At 38.0% G+C, this 12,109-nt stretch overlaps 1 protein-coding gene across 6 annotated transcripts in view; it reads right to left on the minus strand.

Annotated features, from left to right (window-relative positions):
* Nucleotides 1–7,291, minus strand: part of AOPEP (aminopeptidase O (putative)) — a 357,857-nt gene extending 350,566 nt beyond the window's left edge. For all 6 annotated transcript variants that reach the window (XM_029202684.1, XM_029202679.1, XM_029202681.1 and 3 more), the window contains exon 1: nucleotides 7,225–7,291. The gene's annotated coding sequence lies outside the window, so the exon portion shown is untranslated. The remainder of the gene's footprint in view (nucleotides 1–7,224) is intronic.
* Nucleotides 7,292–12,109: the final 4,818 nt, after the last annotated feature.

Genomic DNA, 12,109 nt, shown 5'->3' on the forward strand with positions numbered 1-12,109 from the left:
CTGAAAGTGAGAGAATGGAAAAAGATATTCCATGCAAATGGAAGTCAAAAAAAGCTGGAGTAGCAATTTTCATAACAGACAAAATAGACTTTATATAAAGACTATTACAGGAGACAAAGAAGGATACTACATAATGATCAAGGGATCAATCCAAGAAGATATAACAATTATAAATATTCATGCACCCAACATAGGAGCGCCTCAATACATAAGGCAAATGCTAACAGCCATAAAAGGGGATATCGACAGTAACACAATAATAGTAGGGGACTTTAACACCCCACTTTCACCAATGGGCAAACCATCCAAAATGAAAATAAATAAGGAGACACAAGTTTTAAATGATACATTAAACAAGACGGACTTAATTGATATTTACAGGACATTCCATTCAACAAAAACAGAATACACTTTCTTCTCAAGTGCTCATGAAACATTCTCCAGGATAGATCATGTTGGGCCGCAAATCAAGCCTTCGTAAACTTAAGAAAACTGAAATCGTATCAAGTACCTTTTCCGACCACAACACCATAAGACTAGATATCAGTTAGAGGAAAAAATATGTAAAAAATACAAATACATGGAGGCTAAACAATACACTACTTAATAAGCAAGAGATCACTGAAGAAATCAAAGAGGATATCAAAAAATACCTAGAAACAAATGACAATGAAAACACAATGACCAAAACCTATGGGATGCAGCAAAAGCAGTTCTAAGAGGGAAGTTTGTAGCAATACAACCCTACCTCAAGAAACAAGAAACACCTCAAAAAAACAACCTAACCTTACAGCTAAAGCAATTAGAGAAAGAAGAACAAAAAACCCCCAAAGTTAGCAGAAGGAAAGAAATCATAAAGATAAGATCAGAAATAAATGAAAAAGAAGCAAAGGAAACAACTGCAAAGATCAATAAAACTAAAAGCTGGTTCTTTGAGAAGATAAACAAAATTGATAAACCATTAGCCAGACTCATCAAGAAAAACAGGGAGAAGACTCAAATGAATAGAATTAGAAATGAAAAAGGAGAAATAACAACTGACACTGCAGAAATACAAAGGATCATGAGAGATTACTACAAGCAACTGTATGCCAATAAAATGGACAACCTGCAAAAATGGAAAAATTCTTAGAAAAGCACAACCTCCTGAGACTGAACCAGGAAGAAATAGAAAATATGAACAGACCAATCACAAGCACTGAAATTGAGACTGTGATTAAAAGTCTTCCAACAAACAAAAGCCCAGGACCAGATGGCTTCACAGGCACATTCTATCAAACATTTAGAGAAGAGCTAACACCTATCCTTCTCAAACTCTTCCAAAATATAGCACAGGGAGGAACACTCCCAAACTCATTCCCCGAGGCCAACATCACCCTATACCAAAACCAGGCAAAGATGTCACAAAGAAAGAAAACTACAGGCCAATATCACTGATGAACATAGATTCAAAAATCCTCAACAAAATACTAGCAAAGAGAATCCAACAGCACATTAAAAGGATCGTACACCATGATCAAGAGGGGTTTATCCCAGGAATGCAAGGATTCTTCAATATACGAAAACCAATCAATGTGATACACCATATTAACAAACTGAAGGAGAAAAACCATATGACCATCTCAATAGATGCAGAAAAAGCTTTGGACAAAATTCAACACCCATTTATGATAAAAACCCTCCATAAAGTAGGAATAGAGGGAAGTTACCTCAACATAATAAAGGCCATATAGGACAAACAAACAGCCAACATCGTTCTCAATGGTGGAAAACTGAAACCATTTCCACTAAGATCAGGAACAAAACAAGGTTGCCCACTCTCACCACTATTATTCAAAATAGTTTTGGAAGTTTTAGCCACAGCAATCAGAGAAGAAGAAGAAATAAAAGGAATCCAAATTGGAAAAAAAGAAGTAAAGCTGTCACTGTTTGCAGATGACATGATACTATACACAGAGAATCCTAAAGACACTACCAGAAAATTACTAGAGCTAATCAATGAATTTGGTAAAGTAGCAGGATACAAAATTAATGCACAGAAATCTCTTGCATTCCTATACACTAATGATGGAAAATCTGAAAGAGAAATTAAGGAAACACTCCCATTTACCACTGCAACAAAAAGAATAAAATACCTAGGAATAAACCTGCCTAAGAAGACAAAAGACCTGTATGCAGAAAACTATGACACTGATGAAAGAAATTAAAGATGATACCAACAGATGGAGAGACATACCATGTTCCTGGAATGGAAGAATCAACATTGTGAAAATGACTATACTACCCAAAGCAATCTACGGATTCAGTGCAATCCCAATCAAACTACCAATGGAATTTTCCACAGAACTAGAACAAAAAATTTCACAATTTGTATGGAAACACAAAAGACCCCGAATAGCCAAAGCAATCTTGAGAAAGAAAAACAAAACTGGAGGAATCAGGCCCCCGGACTTCAGACTATACTACAAAGCTACGGTAATCATGACAGTATGGTACTGGCACAAAAACAGAAATATAGATCAATGGAACAGGATGGAAAGCCCACAGATACACCCATGCATATATGGTCACCTTATTTTTGATAAAGGAGGCAAGAATATACAGTGGAGAAAAGACAGCCTCTTCAATAAGTGATGCTGGGAAAACTGGACAGCTACATGTAAAAGAATAAAATTAGAACACTAACTAACACCATACACAAAAATAAACTCAAAATGGGTTAAAGACCTAAATGTAAGGCCAGACACTATAAAACTCTTAGAGGAAAACATAGGCAGAACACTGTATGACATAAATCACAGCAAGATCCTTTTTGTCCCACCTCCTAGAGAAATGGAAATAAAAACAAAAATAAACAAATGGGACCTAATGAAACTTAAAAGCTTTTGCACAGCAACAGAAACCATAAACAAGATGAAAGGACCACCCTCAGAATGGGAGAAAATATTTGCAAATGAAGCAACTGACAAAGGACTAATCTCCAAAATTTACAAGCAACTCATGAAGCTCAATATCAAAAAAACAACCCAATCCAAAAATGGGCAGAAGACCTAAATAGATATTTCTCCAAAGAAGATATACAGATTGCTAACAAACACATGAAAGAATGCTCAACATCACTAATCATTAGAGAAATGCAAATCAAAAGTACAATGAGGTATCACCTCACAGCAATCAGAATGGTCATCATCAAAAAATCTACAAACATAAATTCTGGACAGGGTGTGGAGAAAAGGAAACCCTCTTGCAATGTTGATGGCAATGTAAATTGATACAGCCACTATGGAGAACAGTATGGAGGTTCCTTAAAAAGCAAAAACAGAACTACCATATGACCCAGCAATCCCCGTACTGGGTGTATCCCCTGAGAAAACCATAATTCAAAAAGAGTCATGTACCACAATGTTCACTGCAGCACTGTTTACAATAGCCAGGACATGGAAGCAACCTAAGTGTCCATCAACAGATGAATGGATAAAGAAGATGTGGCACATATATACAATGGAATATTACTCAGCCATAAAAAGAAACAAAATTGAGTTATTTCTAGTCAGGTGGATGGACCTAGAGTCTGTCATACAGAGTGAAGTAAGTCAGAAATAGAAGAGCAAATACCATATGCTAACACATATATATAGAATCTAGAAAATAAAAAAAAAAAGGTTCTGAAGAACCTAGAGGCAGAACAGGAGTAAAGACGCAGACATAGAGAATGGACTTGAGGACACAGGGAGGGGGAAGGGTAAGCTGGGATGAAGTGAGAGAGTGGCATGGACATATACACACTACCAAATGTAAGACAGATAGCTAGTGGGAAGCAGCCGTATAGCACAGGGAGATCAGCTCAGTGCTTTGTGGCCACCTAGAGGGGTGGGATAGGGAGGGTGGGAGGGAGACGCAAGATGGAGAAGATATGGGGATATATGTATGTGTATAGCTGATTCACTTTGTTATAAAGCAGAAACTAACACACCATTGAAGGCAAATATATTCCAATAAGGATGTTAAAAAGTAAGAAAATAAAGCAGAGATCAGCAAACCAGAAAGAAATTAATTAATTAACATACAGGTTAGGATACAGGATTCTAGTTAGTATCATTTAATTTTCTTGTAATTACCACATATCAAATACTATTCAAAGAATAACAATTTTCATAGAGAAATGCAAATCAAAACTACGGTGAGGTATCACCTCACACCAGTCAGAATGGCCATCATTAAATTGTCTACAAATAATAAATGCTGGAGAGGGTGTGGAGAAAAAGGAACCCTCCTACCCTGTTGGTAGGAATACAAACTGGTGCAGCCACTATAGAGAACAGTATGGAGGTTCCCTAAAAAACTAAAATTAGAATTACCATATGATCCTGCAATCCCACTCCTGGGCATATATTCAGAAAAGACAAAAACTCTAATTGAAAAAGATATATGCACCCCAATGTTCACAGCAGCACTATTTACAACAGCCAAGGTATGGAAGCAAACTAAAGGTCCATCAACAGATGTATGGATAAAGAAGATGTGGTATATATGTACAATGGAATATTACTCAGTCATAAAAAGAATGAAATCATGCCATGTGCAGCAGTATGGATGGCAATATGGATGGACCTAGAGATTACCATACTAAGTGAAGTAGGTCAGACAGAGAAAGGCAAATACCATATGATATCATTTATATGTGGAATCTAAAAAAAAGGATACAAATAAACTTATTTACAAAACAGAAATAGACTCATAGACACAGAAAACAAACTTATGGTTACCAAAGTCAAAAGAGGCAGGAGGGATAAATTAGGAGTTTGGGATTAACAGATACATACTACTACATATAAAACAGACTAACAACAAGGACCTACTGTATAGCACAGGGAACTATATTCAATGTTTTGTAATAATCTATAATGGAAAAGAATATATATATGTATGTATAACTGAATCACCTTGCTGTACACTTGAAAATAACAGAACATTGTAAATCAACTATCGTCAATTAAAAAAATAAAAATAAATTAGAAAAAAAATTTTCAAAGAACTAGAATACAATATTCAAAGAACAAAAAGCCAAAACCAGACTAATAATAATATTAGAAACACTTACATGGCTCTTAGAATATGCCTGGTTTGTTATAACCTCTTTACATATACTACTAACTCACATCCCTCACAACAACCTCAGACAACAAGTATTCTTATTATTCCCATTTTACAAATGAGGAAACTGAGGTGTAGAGGGGTCAACCATGTTGTCTGGGCTCACTGTCCTACTAGTAAGTGGCAGAGCAAGGGCTGGAATCCTGCAAGCGTGCTTTCCCGGTCCTTAATTTAAATTGCTATGGTTTACAATCTCTTGGTGATATTAAGGAGTACACTACATAAAGTCTAGGAAAACTCAAAATGCAAAGCAGTTTGGGGGCCAAATATAACAAATGTTCTGAGGAAATCACCAAATCACAACACAACAATGAGATTCATAATGACTGCTCTGAGACATAAGGGAAAGTTAAAATATGTTCAGTATACTTACTGTTTTAGAAGGCAAAGAATTATTTAGTGCATTTAAATTTTTTCCATCCAAAACTGTCAATATGATTTTTATTTCTAAAGGGGTAAAACTTTCAACTGTCCAAAATTACTCATTCCCTGCGAGCTCCAAACAGAAAGTTACTGAGCAATCTTATTTGCCAATTATCTCATTCTTAATGAAAAATATGGTATGTGTGTGGTGTGTGTGTGTGTGGTGTGTGTGTGTAGGGGGATCATAAATAAATTAAGGTGTCCACGTGTTTTGATTCTAGGTATATAAGAACTTAATACTAAAGATATTAGAAAGTGTCAAATCATTTGGATAGATGAGTGAATAAACTCATAGAATTGTGTCATTATTGTAAAAAGCCTAGAATCTGATCATTCATAGTGAGTTATTAAAAAAAAAAAAAAGTACAGGCTTTCAACTCATACATAGAACTGAACTTCAAGCTTGTCTCCACCAGTATAGTTACCATGAATTTTTGGCAAGTTAATTTCACATACCTGAACCAAAGTTTCCTTCTCTGTAAGTTGAGGATACTAATTCCTAACTCACAAGGTTCTTGTGTGAGCTAAGGAAAAAACACATGCAAAGTGCTGAACACAGTCCCTGGGATATAGCAGATGGTCAACAAACAGCGACTACTATTATTCCCTAACCTTTTTCTACTTTGTCCCCCAAATGTAAGAGCCTAATCTTACCAATTAGCAAGTCATTCCTAGGCTTCTCAGAATTACAGTAAGTACAGTACCATATGCCCTATTCAAAAATGGAGCATATTGAAGTACAAGAAAATACAAAACCAAATCATCAAATGAGACAAAAAAACGTCGGAATCCTGTTTCTCCACCCATATCTTTTCTGGTTGGTTTTGTAATAACCCGCATTGCTTTATCAACAATACGAATCCTATCATTTTTTGGCGGTCTAAACATTCCTAGTTGGGTACTGTTGCTTATTTATTTTGACGGCTACCTTTGCGAGGATAATTGTAATCATTGCTTGAAAACAAAAAAGAAATACAGGACAGGAGTATTTTAATGAAATGCTGTAACTGTTTCATCTATCTCGACGGTTGACTGGGTGCCATGTGGATCATTTATTATAGCAATAAATTTTCACATTACTGCGCCACCCCCTTACCCAACAAACACATGCCTTAATGAGCAAAACTCCAGACTGACAGTGAACGAATGCTCTTTAGGGACACAATAACTCAAAACTTGGTGCTCTCAGTAAGGACCCTCGGGGAGGAGGGAAGGTGGCCGGGTGTCACTGCAAGTGGAAATGAACAGAATCGGAAACTGCTCTGTCTCCTTAAACAAGATTGGAGATGAGCCCTGTGGGGCTAGGAGCGGAGAGAAGCGGGTTAGGTGGGCCTTGGCGGCAACAGAGGAAGGAGGCGGCAACTGCAATCTGGGAAATGTCTGTGCCACCGGGGAGAGGAGCGTCAGAGCCCATCACCACCCGAGGGTGGAGGCGGAGAGAAGTGGCAGGCTCAGCGCAGTCCCCAGAATTGGTTCAGCTTCAGGAGTCTGGAAGGACTGAGAGGGAATGGGAACCCAGGTGATCAGGAAAGATGAGGGTAGGGGTGGGCTCATGGCTGCCTTCAAAACGGGACGCTGCTGACCCCGCCGCCATCCTGGTGCCGCTGGAGAGGAAGGCAGGGACCCAACAGGGAGCGCTCGGGTTACCTGTGTCAGCCGCCTGCCAGCTCGTCTCCACTTCCGCAGACTAGGTGTTACCACGGGCTACCCGGGCACGCGCCGAGTGACGTCATCCACACGCGCCCGAGCCGCCGTGCGCCTGGCCCCGCCCCCTTGAGTGCAGGGGGTGGGGCAGTGGAGGTCTGCGCAGGCGCGGAGCTGCCTGGGGCTTGGGAAGGCGAGAAAAAGGCTTGTTTTGGATTTTGTAGGGTCTCCGTCTTACCCTCCTACTCCTAGTTGCAAAATCTTACAGGGACTTAAGAAAAAAAATGTTATTGAAATACAGACATGGACTTTTTATTCTTTATTTTGCTCTTCCTCTTCCGTATATAACTCTTGTTTGTATACTCGTTCGTTCCAGCACAGTTTATTTAAGTCCTACTGTGTTCCAGGCAAGCACTGGTACAGAACCTGGGATACAGCGATGACAAAACAGACACTATGCTTCCTCATGGAGAAAGCAAACGTTGACTAACTCACCAAAGATATTTTAGGCGTATCTCATTTTATTGTCCTTCACTTTATGTCACTGGGCAACCCTGCCATTGTCAGATAATGGTTAGTATTTTTTAGCAATAAAATATTTTTAATTAAGGTAAGTATTTTTTTTACATAATGCTATTGCACACTTAATAGACTACAGTATAGTGTAAACATAACTTTTATTTTCACTTAAAAACCAAAAAATTCATGGGAGTTACTCAAAAACTAAAGGAGGATGTCAGAGAAGTGCCCTATGAAGAGGCTCATTAAACTGAGAAGGGAAGAAGCCAGCTCTATGAAGATCTGGAGCAAGAACAACCAAGAGAATGATGGAAAGCTATGGGGAGGGGGCAGAATGTAGTGGTGCCCTTGAGAAAGTGAGAAAATAGGCTGGGGGAAGAGTAGAAGATGAGATTAACAAGGCAAGGAGAGTTCTGATCTCCCAAAGTTTCTTTGCAGGAGGCATGGATTTTATTTTAACTATAATGGGAAGCCAGTGAAGAGTTTTAAACATGCAAGTGACAGGATCTGGTTTTATAAGATCACCCTGCCTGCTGTGTATAAGAATAAACGATTTGGAGTTGAGAAAGGGTTCAAAGAGAACAGTTGCTTTTGCAATGATCAGGTAAGAAATGATGGAGAGAAGTGAACAAATTTAAGGAATAATTTGGAGGTAGATATGACAGACTTGGAGATAGATTAGATAAGGCCATAAAGAAAAGAAAGGTGTCAAAATGACTTCTAAATTTTGGGCTTGTGCAAATAGCTGGATAACACAGCTAAGACAATTCCTAATACTTCACAAGATTTTCTCCTCCTCCTTTGAGCCCTGATCCCTTTGCTTCTTTGTTACCAAGCCCTCTCAGTTCTCCTCTTACCTTTCTGATCATCTCCCCTCAGTTTCCATCAAGGGGCTCCATTTTCCTTTCCTTTTCCTTAACTCTTTACCCCTTGATCTTCTTATGCTACATCAGGGGCTGCAAACCCAAAAGCCTACAGTGCCCAGGCAGTGAACACAAAGGAATGAACCTCGTGGATAGAGACTGAAGAACTGGAGCTCATGGTCTCTACTCAGCTCTAATTGATTTTTGCCAACCAGCAATCTTTGCTAGTGATAGATCCTCCCATTTTTAAAGAGAAATCAATATGCAGATACATGAAATCTCTCAAATTTCAAATGTTGGTAACTAATTCAAATTTTGTTGAACTCTTTTTTGGATCAAACAAAAAGCATCTGCAGGCCAGATGAGGCCTGCAAGCTACAACTTTGCCTCCTTGACGGATATCTTCCCAGGATGGTGATTTTTATCTACTTTCATGTGACTATCACCTGTAAGCTGATAACTCCCAAGCCTATCTCACCACCCAAGCCTTTCAAAATTTCTTATTGAAGTACTCAGATTCCACTGAGATATCCAGTTGGCATCTCAAACTTGACATTTAAAACTGAACTCATTATCTACCCTGGCCCCCAAACCTAACCTACTCAAGTATTCTGTCTCAGTTAACAGCATCAGTGTCGACCCACTCACCAAAGCCTGAAATCCAGCATCATCCCAGACTTGTTCCTCTCCTTGTCCTGATCTTGATCTCTTCAATATTTATCACATCTGCCCATCACCTCCATTCTAACTAATCACTGCCTTTGCTCAAGCCTTTCTAACCTCTCTCTGGCAAGTCATGTGACCTCTCTACACCTGTTTTTTCACTTGTTAAATGAAAGGATTGAACTAGGTGATTCCTAGGATCTGTTCCATTGTCAAATTCTGTTTCATAGGGCTTCCCTGGTGGCGCAGTGGTTGAGAATCTGCCTGCTAATGCAGGGGACACGGGTTCAAGCCCTGGTCTGGGAGGATCCCACATGCCGCGGAGCAGCTAGGCCCGTGAGCCACAACTACTGAGCCTGCGAATCTGGAGCCTGTGCTCCGCAACAAGAGAGGCCACAATAGTGAGAGTCCCATGCACCGCGATGAAGAGTGGCCCCCGCTTGCCACAACTAGAGAAAGCCCTCGCACAGAAATGAAGACCCAAAACAGCAAAAATAAATAAAATTAATAAACTCCTACCCCCAACATCTTCTTAAAAAAAAAAAGTTCTGTTTCATAAAGCCACCAAATTTGTCAGAGTAGTTACTTATCACTTTTTTGTTGGTATTTGGCCTGGCTTTTTTTTTCTTTTTCTTTTTCTTTTTTTTTTTTTGCAGCTCCACACTGCTTGCCAGATCTTAGTTCCCCGACCAGGGATTGAACCCTGGCCCTCAGCAGTGAAAGTGCAGAGTCCTACCCACTGGACCGCCAAGGAAGTCCCTGGCCTGGCTATCTGAATACCAAGAATACTGAGGCTAGATTGACAGGAAAAACTGGACTTGATAAAAATAATCAATACAAAATGAAATTAACATTGACTAAAACTGGACACAATTTTATTGTAGAATAAACACTGGCTGAAAAAGAACTACTGATTGGTAACATTGAAAACTGAAAAAGCCGAGAAATACAGACAAGGTAAAATTTGTCGTTTAGTAAAAGTTGATGTAAAAATCAAATATTCAGGGCTTCCCTGGTGGCGCAGTGGTTGAGAGTCCACCTGCCGATGCAGGGGACATGGGTTCGTGCCCCGGTCCGGGAAGATCCCACATGCCGCGGAGCGGCTGGGCCTGTGAGCTGTGGCCGCTGAGCCTGCACGTCAGGAGCCTGTGCTCCGCAATGGGAGAGGCCACAAGAGTGAGAGGCCTGCGTACCGAAAAAAAAAAAAAAAATCAAATATTCATGTCAAAATTTAGATCTACAAAGTTTGTGCAGAAAAAAAAATTGGCCTTGGTTAATTACCCACAAAAGAAAGTTCATGATGTCAGAAGCTCCAATGGCTAGTATATTTCATGAAAAGAAAAAATAATACTGAATTATAACTTCAAATGTAAAAAAACTGGAATTGATTCCAGCTAAAATGATTTTAGTAAAAATGGAAAAACAAGACAGTTTAACTATAATATAAAGTTGATCATGGCATTAAATTGGCATAATGAAATTTGCTCCAGAAAGTACTATGTTTTATATTAAAGATTTCAAATAGAATTTTAAAAAACTTGGATTGCAGTCACGAGCATGGTCATTTCTGATATTAGCAAGTTATAAAAAGTGGTTTAGATGCAGAAGTTTTCTCATTTTGATGATTCGGGCTAAAAAGAACTCAGAAAACTAGAAAAGTGTGCACTTAAAACTCTGTATGTGGCAGTTAAACAACTAGAGCCAAGACAGCAAATCACTTGACATGAGCTATTTTGTTTTTCTGAGTCATTCATATAGTACCAATCACCACCATGCTTCAACTGACACTTTGTTATATTTGTACTCATAAAAATAAAGATCCCCTTCCATTGTCTTTTTTTCTTTCTACCTGTTTCTCATGGTTATGTAGGAAAAGTCAGCTTTTACAAAATAAATTATTATGAAAAAATGTAATCTTTTTTTTAAAGAAATCAATTTCTAAGACTCTGGTTTATGTAAAATATGGTGTGTGTCCTTGAAGGTTATTTGCACAACACTTGAAATTATAATTATGTAAGTGCCATCTTTCCTACAGAGGAGATCCTTTGGTTTTAATTTGAAAGATTATAAAAACCCTGATATTTTAATGTCAGTTTCTTATACCTCAAAATACGTAGAAAAAGGTAAATCAAGTCAGTTTATATACTTGATACATAAACACAGCAATAAACGTTTCATTTTCAAACATGAAAAATAAATAAATAAATAAATAAATAAAAGTTATCTTGAAAAAAAATGAAAATTTAAAGAATCAAAACTCACTGTCTTTTTTAAATTCTCTATCTCTAGTTTTGCTTTTGTAGCTTCAGTCTTCAGACATTTTTAAATATAGTATTTATCTTTAGATGGAGAAGAACCCATCAAACTTGTAAAATACCCAGGCCAGCAACTGAAGGGAAAATATACCCCCAGCCCCACTTTGGCTTACCTTACTTTGCATATTACTTCTTAAAGCTAAATCTCAAAAGTCTATCAAAAAATTTCTCATGAATTTCTCACAAAAGAAAAGTATTTTTGATTGGGTCCAAGAGTGTTCAGGGACTTCTATTTATAATGCTTTAATGATCCGTTTAAAAAATAGTTTTCTAGAAAATACTTTTTTTGATGAAGATTATCGGTGTAAGTATAATTTTGATTTCATGTTAATATACACAAAATCAATGCTTCACAGAATCAAAGTTAACATCTTGCATTCATTCAATAGCTCCTGAAAATCTTTAGTCTTTCAGTTCTAAAACTCCTATTTTTGAGTATTTATTCATGCCACAAGCTGTTGTATTTTCATAAGGTCTGCATAATTGGAGTGCATATAGCCTGGTTTCAGATATGCTTTTCATCAATGA

The sequence above is a fragment of the Monodon monoceros genome, unplaced genomic scaffold, assembly GCF_005190385.1.
Source record: "Monodon monoceros isolate NGI ecotype Baffin Bay Population unplaced genomic scaffold, NGI_Narwhal_1 Super_Scaffold_5, whole genome shotgun sequence".
Lineage (NCBI taxonomy): Eukaryota > Metazoa > Chordata > Mammalia > Artiodactyla > Monodontidae > Monodon > Monodon monoceros.